This window comes from Condylura cristata, unplaced genomic scaffold (genome assembly GCF_000260355.1).
Source record: "Condylura cristata isolate star-nosed mole 26May11 unplaced genomic scaffold, ConCri1.0 scaffold00005, whole genome shotgun sequence".
Classification (NCBI taxonomy): domain Eukaryota; kingdom Metazoa; phylum Chordata; class Mammalia; order Eulipotyphla; family Talpidae; genus Condylura; species Condylura cristata.
In genome coordinates, this window is record NW_004567106.1 from 4,631,834 (window position 1) to 4,642,275 (window position 10,442).

The 10,442-nt window shown below is 37.8% G+C and overlaps 1 protein-coding gene across 2 annotated transcripts in view; it reads right to left on the reverse strand.

Moving 5' to 3' along the window:
• The window catches only part of POU6F2 (POU class 6 homeobox 2), a 491,272-nt gene that overhangs the window by 443,956 nt on the left and 36,874 nt on the right, over nucleotides 1-10,442 (reverse strand). For both annotated transcript variants that reach the window (XM_004676660.1, XM_004676659.1), the window contains exon 2: nucleotides 6,771-6,878. The gene's annotated coding sequence lies outside the window, so the exon portion shown is untranslated. The remainder of the gene's footprint in view (nucleotides 1-6,770; nucleotides 6,879-10,442) is intronic.

Genomic DNA, 10,442 nt, shown 5'->3' on the forward strand with positions numbered 1-10,442 from the left:
ACTTTGTCAATCTGCCTATTCTGCTCCCCATTCTGTCTCTGGTGAATCTTCTCACCACCCCTGCACCTCTGGCCTCTGTACCCCAGTTATGTACACATAAATATATAAAAAAATTTTTTTTAAAGAATAAAGTCAAGATCATGCAAATCAATGTACATAACAAATGGAATGAAATGAAATTTCTCTATTAAAAGACAACATTAAAAATTGTGGTTGGAAAAGATATTCAAAACCTAGCTAAAGGATGCTTAAGAGAGCATTTTCAATAAAATGTTAAAGGTTGAAAATAGTTGAGGATAGGATAAGTAAATGGAAACAAAAAGAAAAAGGTAGCAATATTACTTTGCACAAGCAAAACAGTAAAATAATTTTAACTGGTTTATGAGAGAGATTTGACAAATTATCTGTAAAACAAGAACAGGTTGCAATGATAAAAGGAATATATGATAAAAGGAATAGTATGTGAAAATTCAAAGTGAAACTCTAGACATTTGAATGCTAGATTAAAAGTTAAGGAAACTGGCCCTCCCTGGTGGCGCAGCGGGTTAAAGCCCAGCACTGAGAATCTAAAGCCGCTTCCGCATGAATTCGATTCCCGCCTGCCCCGGAGGTGGCCATATGGCGTGGCAGACCTCTCCTGACCCGCCCGCTGCTCCCCTCAGCAGTGTACTTCGTCGATCTGCCTGTTCTGCTCCCCACTCTGTCTCTGGTGAAGCCTCTCGCCGCCCCTGAGCCTCTGGCCTGTACCCCAGTTCTGTATGCACAAATAAATAAATCTTTAAAAAAAAAAAAAAGTTAAGGAAACTTTCCCAAACCTAAAAAACAAATGACAAACAAAAATGTGAACAATTTTAGTACAGACAGGCAAAAGAACTAACATGTCTTTCCTAGTAGTTCCAGAAAGAGGTAGCTAACAAAAGAGACATGAGTGATTTATCAAAGGGATAAAAGAATGAAATTACCCAAAGCTTACGCAAACCAACAAAAAGAATATATCTTTTTGAAAGATTCTATCTGGTATGCTGAGCAAAAAGAGTGGGGGGAAAAAAATCTAAACACATTCTTATAAGATTTCAGAACAATAACATTTCAAAGAACATCCCAAAAACACCCAAAGAGATTACATTTATCTTCAAAGGAAGAAGGTCAAACTTGTTTCAGACATTTCATAAGCAATGTTCGGTGCCTGAAAACACTGAAGCAATGACTTCAAAAGTTTTAAGTGAAAATTATTTTGAACCTAGAATTCTAGCTATCAATCAAAACTAAAGACAAAATAAAATCATTTTTAGACATGCAGGGATTCGCAAAATTTGCCATCTACAGATATGTTCTTAAAGAAATCACTTGGAAACAAAAAGTAATTCCAGCAGCAAGAACAACAACAGAAAATGGAATTAAAAAATGAGGAGTATATGAGGTTTAAGAAACCATGGACCAAAAAATATGCAAAATAAAAGGAAATTCCAGAAGATGGCAAAGCAGTAAAGCTAGAAAGTAAAACTGTAATAGAATACAAGGCCATAGCACTCTGAAAGGAGTGTTTCCAAGAAGCCAACAAATTCTAAGTAATAAATTTCTTGGTGGAGGAAGGGAATCTTCTTAATAAAAAGTCAAGGACATATTGAAATATTTAAAAATAAATATATTCTACTCCATTTCCCTTTCTACTTCCAACTTGTAGTAACTATATTTTTATTTTTAATGACATCCTTTTAGAGATGTAAGATTGGAATTCTGAACCTATGAAAAACTATTTGATAATATGGGCTAAGATGGAATTTTCCCTATTTTTAGATTCAACTTTTAGATTAATTTTTACAATGTAGTTATATGGAATCACAATCTCTTGTTATTGTGATTATATATTGACTAGTAGAGCAATATATGAATCAAAATTCAATTTTTAAAGATACTTACAAGGATAGCAAAATACTTATCCTTACCTATTCTAGAATAGACCAGTACAGCTAGTCTATTCTAGAACATCCCACTGATTAACATTGATGCGGGGGTGGGGGGGGGAATGTATAAATTTTTGACCTATTAGTTCAGATCAGATTTTGTGTACAAATGATTTGGGTCATTGCCTTAAGCTTGGTTAATCATGCCTCCTGACATAGAAATTGAACTAAATGTTGGGCTTATAACTGCAGAAAGATGAATGAAATCATGCTAGGTTTCCTACTTCATGGAAAAAGCATGTGAGAGACTAAACTAATACAAAGGAAAATAATGAGAAAGATAGAGACAGAGACATAGCCCCAAGAAAAGTATTGAGCCTTAAAACCTTCCTATGTCAAAACACTTCTATGTCCTAGGTGAGCCAAGAATTGCCTTCTTTTTCTTAACAATTTAATTTTTTTTTCATTTGTAATTAAAAGAGCTCAGTGACTTTATATTTAACACCTAACACAAGAACTTTTCAATACTCTGGTAAGAAAACAAATCTGCCTGCTACACTGAGTTCCCTACACACTGTTGACTGCTGAGGATCAGCCAATACAGCAAGACCAAGAAAAAGAAAGAAAGAAGAGACTTAACTATCAGGGAAAATATAACTGATCATATTTTTTCAATATGATGAAATACCATGAGAATTACTTAATAAAGAGAATAAAAGAATTCTGGAAAAATTCATTCAAATCACACACACAATATCAAGGATTAAGGTTAATGATTTTTTTTAAAAGATTTATTTACTTATGCATACAGAACTGGGGTACAGGCCAGAGGCTCGGGGCGGTGAGAGGCTTCACCAGAGACAGAGTGGGGAGCAGAACAGGCAGATCGACGAAGTACACTGCTGAGGGGAGCAGCGGGCGGGTCAGGAGAGGTCTGCCACACCATGTGGTCACCTCCGGGGTAGGTGGGTATCGAACTCATGCGGAAGTGGCTTTAGCTTCTCACTGCAGTGCTTTAACCCACTGCGCCACCAGGGAGGGCTGATTAATGATTTTTTAATGCATAAATTAAGGAGGAGTGATATGAATACCTGGGAGAAAAGCAGCCAGCTGCTGAAAATAGAAAGTTCTCACTCAAGTGAGAACACATGTGGACTATCTGTAGAATCTCAGGAACGCTCAATTGGCTACGTTAGAATGGACACGGACACTGTGGCAGGAGGTGAGATCTACAGGACAGAAGGTGGCAGGGCTCATACTGTTTGTTATGCCTCATCACATCTCAATTCTTAAAAGCCCCTGGTTCATAGTAGGGACTCCATAGATACTTGATTTGTCAGTTGGATAGATTAAAACAATTATCATTATCATTGCAATTATTTGTCAACTTTATTTTTCACAAAACCGTAAAATCCTTAAGCACAGAAACAATGTATGTATTTACTTTATCTTTAGTATTCAACATAATGCCAACCATAAAGAAAAGCTCAACAAATAATTGGTGATGAATTGGTAAATTAATAAGTAAATAAATGAAATGAATGAGTGAGTGAACAAAGGAATAAGCAAATTAATCATTTTTCCTAATGCTAACTGTACTTCTGAATTAAATGTCTTTCAACTTTACAATCTGAGGAAGAGGATATAGATATTATCAGACCTACAGATATGATTAATATAACTTTTTAATCATAAGAAGAAAATAGATTTGAAGAGATTAAGAACAATAAATGACTGATCACAAATATCTACAAAGAGCTGACAAAACTCAACAAAAATACTGAGCAACCCTATCAAAAAATGGGCAGAAGAGCTAAAAAGACACTTCTCTAAAAAGGAAATGCAGACAGCCAACAGATATATGAAAAAATGTTCATCACTCATAATGAGGGAAATGCAAATCAAAATCAAAATGAGATAACATCTTACACCAGTGAGAATAACACATATTAAAAAAACAAGCAACAACAAATGTTGGTGAGGATATATATAAAAAGGAACTCTCCTACGCTACTGGTATGAATGTAAACTGGTACAACCACTATTAAAAGTTGTGTGGAGGTTTCTCAAATTCCTAAAAATGGAGCTTCCAGCAGCTCCACTCCTAAGTATCTACCCAAAGGACACAAAAACATTAATTCAAAAGGACACCTGCATCCTCTTTGATTATTACAGCACTAGTGACAATAGGGAAGATGTGGAATCAACCTAAATGCTCCAAAATAGATGATTGAATAAGAAGATGTGGTGCATACACACTGTGGAACATTACTCAGCAATCAAAAAAGATAAACTCATGCCATTTGAGGCAGCATGGATGGAGCTGGAAAGGATCATGCTTAGTGAAATAAGCCAGAAAGAAAAAGAAAAACACTGGGTGGTCTCATTCATATCAAGTGTGTAAGGGATTTAGGGGGGAGAGTAATTGTAATAAAATAAAAACTAAAATCAACAAACAACTATAAACAAAAAACATTCTATGGTGGGATGGGGGGGGAGAAGCGAATAGATTCAAAGCAGGGGTGTGAATAGCACAAGGGACTATGGAGATGGCATATGGGTGAACTGGTGGTAGGAAGCTCACTGGGATTACAACTGAGATGAAAAAGCATACACTGTACAAAAATGAAGAATGATGTTATATATGTGTGTGTATGTGTAAAATAAACTATAAGGACCCAAATATTTTTTCATTTCTACTTATAAACAAAATGAAGTATTCTAACACTGTTATTAAATCTCTAAGCTAAACATTCTTAGGTGTCATCTGAATGGAAGTGAAAGAGACAATATTTTATTCTTTTCATATGTGTCCTTTTGCCAAAAGTCTCTTGAATCCCACTAAGAGAAAAGAAGGGTCAGTAGCATCAAAAAAAAAAAAAAAAGGAATTGCAACAGCTTCATGGAAATAGTTCAGCTTTTGCCAAAAAAGAAGCTAACAACTAAGGTGGACACATCATTTATTAGACCAGGGATATAATTTTATTGACTGCAGTGAGAAAAGAGCTCTTTAAACATTCTAAACATTTGTGAGAGGACATTCCACATGACCCTGGAAATTCAGAAGAAGCCAGGAGAAGAAGGAAGAAAAAAAAAAAAAAACTACAGAAATGCCTTTCCAGGTCGAAGCAATAGAGACAAGTTGAGGGTAATAAAAAGCAAAGATAAACTGACAAAGTAGGAAAAGTGCAATTCAGCTGTATATGAATCCTCAAGAATCAACACACAGTATTTTAATAGGATTCGTCCGATGAATCTCATTTTATTCTACCTATAGAATTCTCATAAAACTACTCAATAACAGTGTTCACATTACTGAACATAAACATTTCTTTATAGTAAAACATTAAACAATACCTAAATTTTATGATTTCTGTATAATTTTTAGCTACTCATTTTTCAGTACATTCTAAGCACCTTTGCCATTTTTATAGCTCTAGCATCAACTCTCTTAACATGTGCTTTTCCAATTTGTTGGAGAAGAACTACATGCCACCTGTTCATTCCACAAGTTCATCTGAAATAATCTGTGGCAAATATTCATTTAAAGCTGCTTTATTGAGCTGCCAGCATTAGGTTATGCTTGTCTGAAAGTTCTGCTGCTAAACATGGGCTTTTAAGTAACTGCTTAAAAACACTCCCAAGAGATACAGAGTTAATGGCCCCATAATGAGTCACTTCTGGCAAGAAAAGATATTTCCGTCACATCCATATTTTATTTTCTGGAAAATCTATTGTAGCCTAAGCTTCACACATGAGCCAGTATAAACCTATTATGAGCCAATAGTTTTTCTTTTTGCAACTCATGTAGACTCTCCTTATTGCTCTGGGGGGAAAATCCAGAAACAAAGTAACTTGACAAGCTGAGTACATAAATTAAGTGCATAAATTCTTTACAAATAGGGCTCTTGATAGTACATTTAAAGTACAAATAGTAGTTCTACAGCATACCCAAGGAGTTCATTTTTAAAATGAATGAAATGAAGCTGGAAAGATGACATTTTAGAATTATGTTCTCCACTCGTTAACATATAGCATCTCCACTGTTTTAATGCTTTTAGACAAACATTATTGGCAATAAAGGGATAGGTTTTACATAAATGCTGCCTTCTTTATTTTATGAAACACTGCAAAGCATCATTATTATTGCAAAATCAGTTGATTCTATTATTCTAAAATTGTATAAGCCTAAATATCTGAAGTCTCATTTTTAAGAAGCATATATCAAATATAAATAGAAGAGAATTAGAGAGCTGAAAATGAGCTCTCTTCCTAGCTCCAACACAGTGACGGAGGTTCCCCTTAAACAATGCAAGTCTTTTGTACCTTCAAAGCAGAATACATTCAACAGAAATTTCCTTCCCACCTTCTCATGAGGAAACTGAGTATCACTCACCTAAATGCACCATATTGAATATACATCCCAGATAGATAGTTACAATGAAATAAAAGTATAAGTAGTACACAAAGATCTATGGTATCTTTCCCTACAAAAAGCCACATGCTCTTTATCTTATTTTATTTTATCATATCCCACAAATGTTCCTCTAAATGCAGTTTGTATAATAACATAAACTCTTATAGCCAAATAGGGAAGTATTAGGAGGTGTTCATTAAAATTACCACAATGCCACCCACCAATAAAGGACTGAGCAGAAAGAGGAAAAGGTAATGAATTAAGAAATACTTCTAGCAAATAAATAAATCTAGCCTTTTGCAGAAGCAGCAGAGCAAAAGGAGATCTCACTCATTTGACTAAAAGAAACATGATGCTGTGTTCCTTCAGTTTTATAAGATAAACTCAGAAATTATTTAGTTTGTGGGAATTCTCATTTCTGTAGGCATTCCAACTAATGAACAAAATACATGAAGAAAAGCACGTATTTGCCATTTTCTCTGGATTATTATAAGAACATTCTTTCAGCATCTTGATAATAAACAGCAAACAGAACAATACAACCCAACAGTTCATTCCTAGAAGGAAACCCCAATATTTGACCTAAATGATGACATTGCAAAGAAAACTTAGAAGAACTGACATGTACTTTTTTTTTTTTTTGGATTTATTTATTTGTGCATACAGAACTGGGGTACAGGCCAGAGGTGCAGGGACAGAAATGGGTGCAGAACAGGCAGATGGACGAAGTACACTTTTGAGGGGAGCAGCAGGTGGGTCAGGAGAGGTCTGCCGCGCCTTGTGGTCACCTCCCGGGTGGGAGGGGTTCGAACTCACGCTTTAGTGGCTTTAGCTTTTTAGTGCTGTGCTTTAACCCGCTGCGCCACCAGGGAAGGCCCTGACATATACCTTTTAAGGTCTTAGATGGAACACGGAAAAATTGAGCTCTAACTCTGAGTTGGCTATGGCTCTCCCATGGAGCTCTTTGGAAAAAAAGAGTTTAGTCCTCTAAATTCATCTGGAAAAAAAAAAAAAGTAATCTTACATGTGGGACTTGTGGCTTGGCTTTGTTTTGTGTTATTTGTACCAAACCCTGGCTTCTATGTTTAATAACCAAAAAGGAGAACTTGGAAATGTGATCAGGCACGGTTTCCCCTACCATCTGAAAGTATAACAGGCCTGTGAAATCTTTCATAAGCCAAAATGTCAGGAAGCAAAAAAGTAGTCAACATTAATTTATATGGAAAAAGGTGGGTCATTCCCAGACCCCCATTTTATATCAAATAATATATAAAACCTGAACTAACACTAACAGAGAGTGTAAAAGCAGGAATGTAAAGGTAGACACACAACCCATATAACACTGTATGTTATAATGAGAAAAGAGCATGTGCTGCCGCTCTCTCCCAGCCACTCCAGGAATGTGCTGTCACCAGGATGGCCACTGCAAAACAAATGCTTACTGCTTCTCACCTTTCCTCATAAAGTGAAAAATCCAGGACCTCCCTGGTGGCACAATGGGTTAAAGCACAGCACTATGCAGCCACTGCAGCACGAATTCGATCCCCAACCCTGGAGGTGACCCACATGGCACAGCAGACCTCCCCTTTCTCGCCTACTGTTCCCCTCAGCAGTGTACTTTTGTCAGTCGGCCTGTTCTGCTCCCCACTCTGTCTCTGGTGAATCTACTCACCGCCCCTGCACCTCTGGCCTGTACCCCAGTTCTGTATGCACAAATAATTATTTTTTAAAAAGTGAAAAATCAGGGCCCTCCCTGGTGGCGCAGCGGGTTAAAGCACCGCACTAAGAAGCTGAAGCCGCTTCCACATGAGTTCGATTCCTGCCTGCCCTGGAGGTGACCACATGGCGTGGCAGACCTCTCCTGACCCGCCCGCTGCTCCCTTCAGCAGTGTACTTCGTCGATCTGCCTGTTCTGTTCCTCACTCTGTCTCTGGTGAAGCCTCTCGCCGCCCCTGAGCTTCTGGCCTGTACCCCAGTTCTGTATGTACAAATAAATAAATCTTTGAAAAAAAAAAAAAGTGAAAAATCGTCTTTGTAGTTCTTTCACTCAGTGAAAACAGGAATTAATTTAAGTCTTTCATAAAAGCAAAGTGGTGCAAGTTAAACTTTTAAAAAGCAAGAGACACCTATAAGATGCCTATGAATGCCTCTGACATCTCCGCTCAGTTCTTCAACAACACATAAATGCTGGTCAGTGTTCCTTTCCTTCAGGGATTATCATCCATTGGACTTATTATTACATAATAACAATTATAATGTTTAAAAATTTATTTATGTATGCACAAAGAACTAGGGTACAGGCTAGAGGTGAAGGGGCAGTGAGAGGATTCACCAGAGGCAGAGTGGGGAGCAGAACAGGCAGATCGAGGAGATACACTGCCAAAGGGAGCAGCGGGCCGGTCAGGAGAGGTCTGCCATATCATGTGGGCCACCTCCAGGGCATGGGATTGAACTCATGCTGAATGGCTACTTTGGCTAGTTTTGCAGGGCTGTGCTTTAAACCATAGGGCCACCAGGGAGGGCCCAACAATTGTAATTTGTTAAGTAATGTGTTATAAAAATACTTTGTTACATCAAATATACATGTTATATAAATAGTGTAATGATACCAGAGATTAAACAAATATTAATTTGGGTGAGACTAAATTTTCTTTCTTTATGATTTTCTTTCTTTATTTGTCACCTTATGCCAAGATGCGATGATAAAATCTAATTGTCTCTGAATAAAAACCTATATTTGCCTGAAGGATCCCTGGGAAGGTAAAGCAATCTTGGTCTTATTATATACGATTGGCCTTAGGAAAAAGTCTGTTTAAAAAAAAAGAAACTCTCAACACCCAACACCACATCAGAGTTCTCACACTTATACTTAGTCAACATTGGAACATATTCACATCAGGATTAAAGCAAACAGAATCAAAAGTCCCAATCTGTAGGTCAAGGTAACACATGGCTTTCAACCGAATCTACACACAGGCTCCTCTTTTCCCAAATAAACGTTCATAGTAAATTTCCACACAGACAAAGCATCCGTTTCCCTACAGCTTTTTGTTTGCTGTGGCAGGAAGCAGTTGTCTGCTGTGTTAGTGAAAAATAACAACTGCAGACACTGAGACACATGCCACAGTGTTCCAGTGGAAATCAAACTCTGAGAAATTTTTTAAATGTTTTCAACACATCAGCATGAAGCATCGACCTAGTTGGAATCACTTAGATCTAAAGCAAATGCACTGATTGTTTTCACAGCAGGCTTTTCTTCTTGGAGCTGAAACAGGCACACTGGTGAGGGTTGCGAGGAAAGGTTTTCAGCCCCCTGCCTAGGTCTGCTATAGCCTGTGACACGATCAATACCAGGGTGAGCAGCAGAGGAAGCTCAGGGAAGATTATGAAGATGAGGTGAGTGACAGAATTACCTTATAGGATTTATTCTTTCTCTCACCTTGAATCTCATCTGCCTCAGGCGGAGATGGAACATCATCAGGTCACAGACCCAAAATGAGAGGTGGGACAGGGGGTGAAGGGCATGGGTCACCCTAGTTCTGCAACCCTAGCCACTGTGTCCTCTTACATGAACAACCATGAGGAAAAGACAAGTCCCACAGCAATCAAGGGTGGATGTCGCTGATTAACTGGAGGCAAATACCAGCATCTTTTGCAGGGCCTGGCACCAGTAAGTGCACAATAACTGGCCAGCCATGATTTTCAGTACATTATTATTATTAATACAATCATCCCTCCTGCTTTTACTTTGGTACCCCAGAGAGGTATCACTCATGTAAATATATGTAAAGCACCTACTTTCTGTTAAAATTCTGATGAGATACTGACAGAATCAAATGGGCTATAGGTGCCTTATCTGCTATTTGAGGGCCTCCTCTGTCAAAGGTGCTGCTAGTCCACAGGTTTTCTCCCCCTAACGCAGAGGTCCAGGACTATGTAAGCAATTGGGTCTGCTTCTATATTGGATACGCCCTGCAGCTTAACTGGGGCACCAAAGTTAATTCAACCAATTTTTTTTTAAGATTTATTTATTTATTCATACTGGGGTACAGGCCAGAGATGCGGAGGGTGAGAGGATTCACCAGGGACAGAGTGGGGAGCAGAACAGGCAGATCTACGAA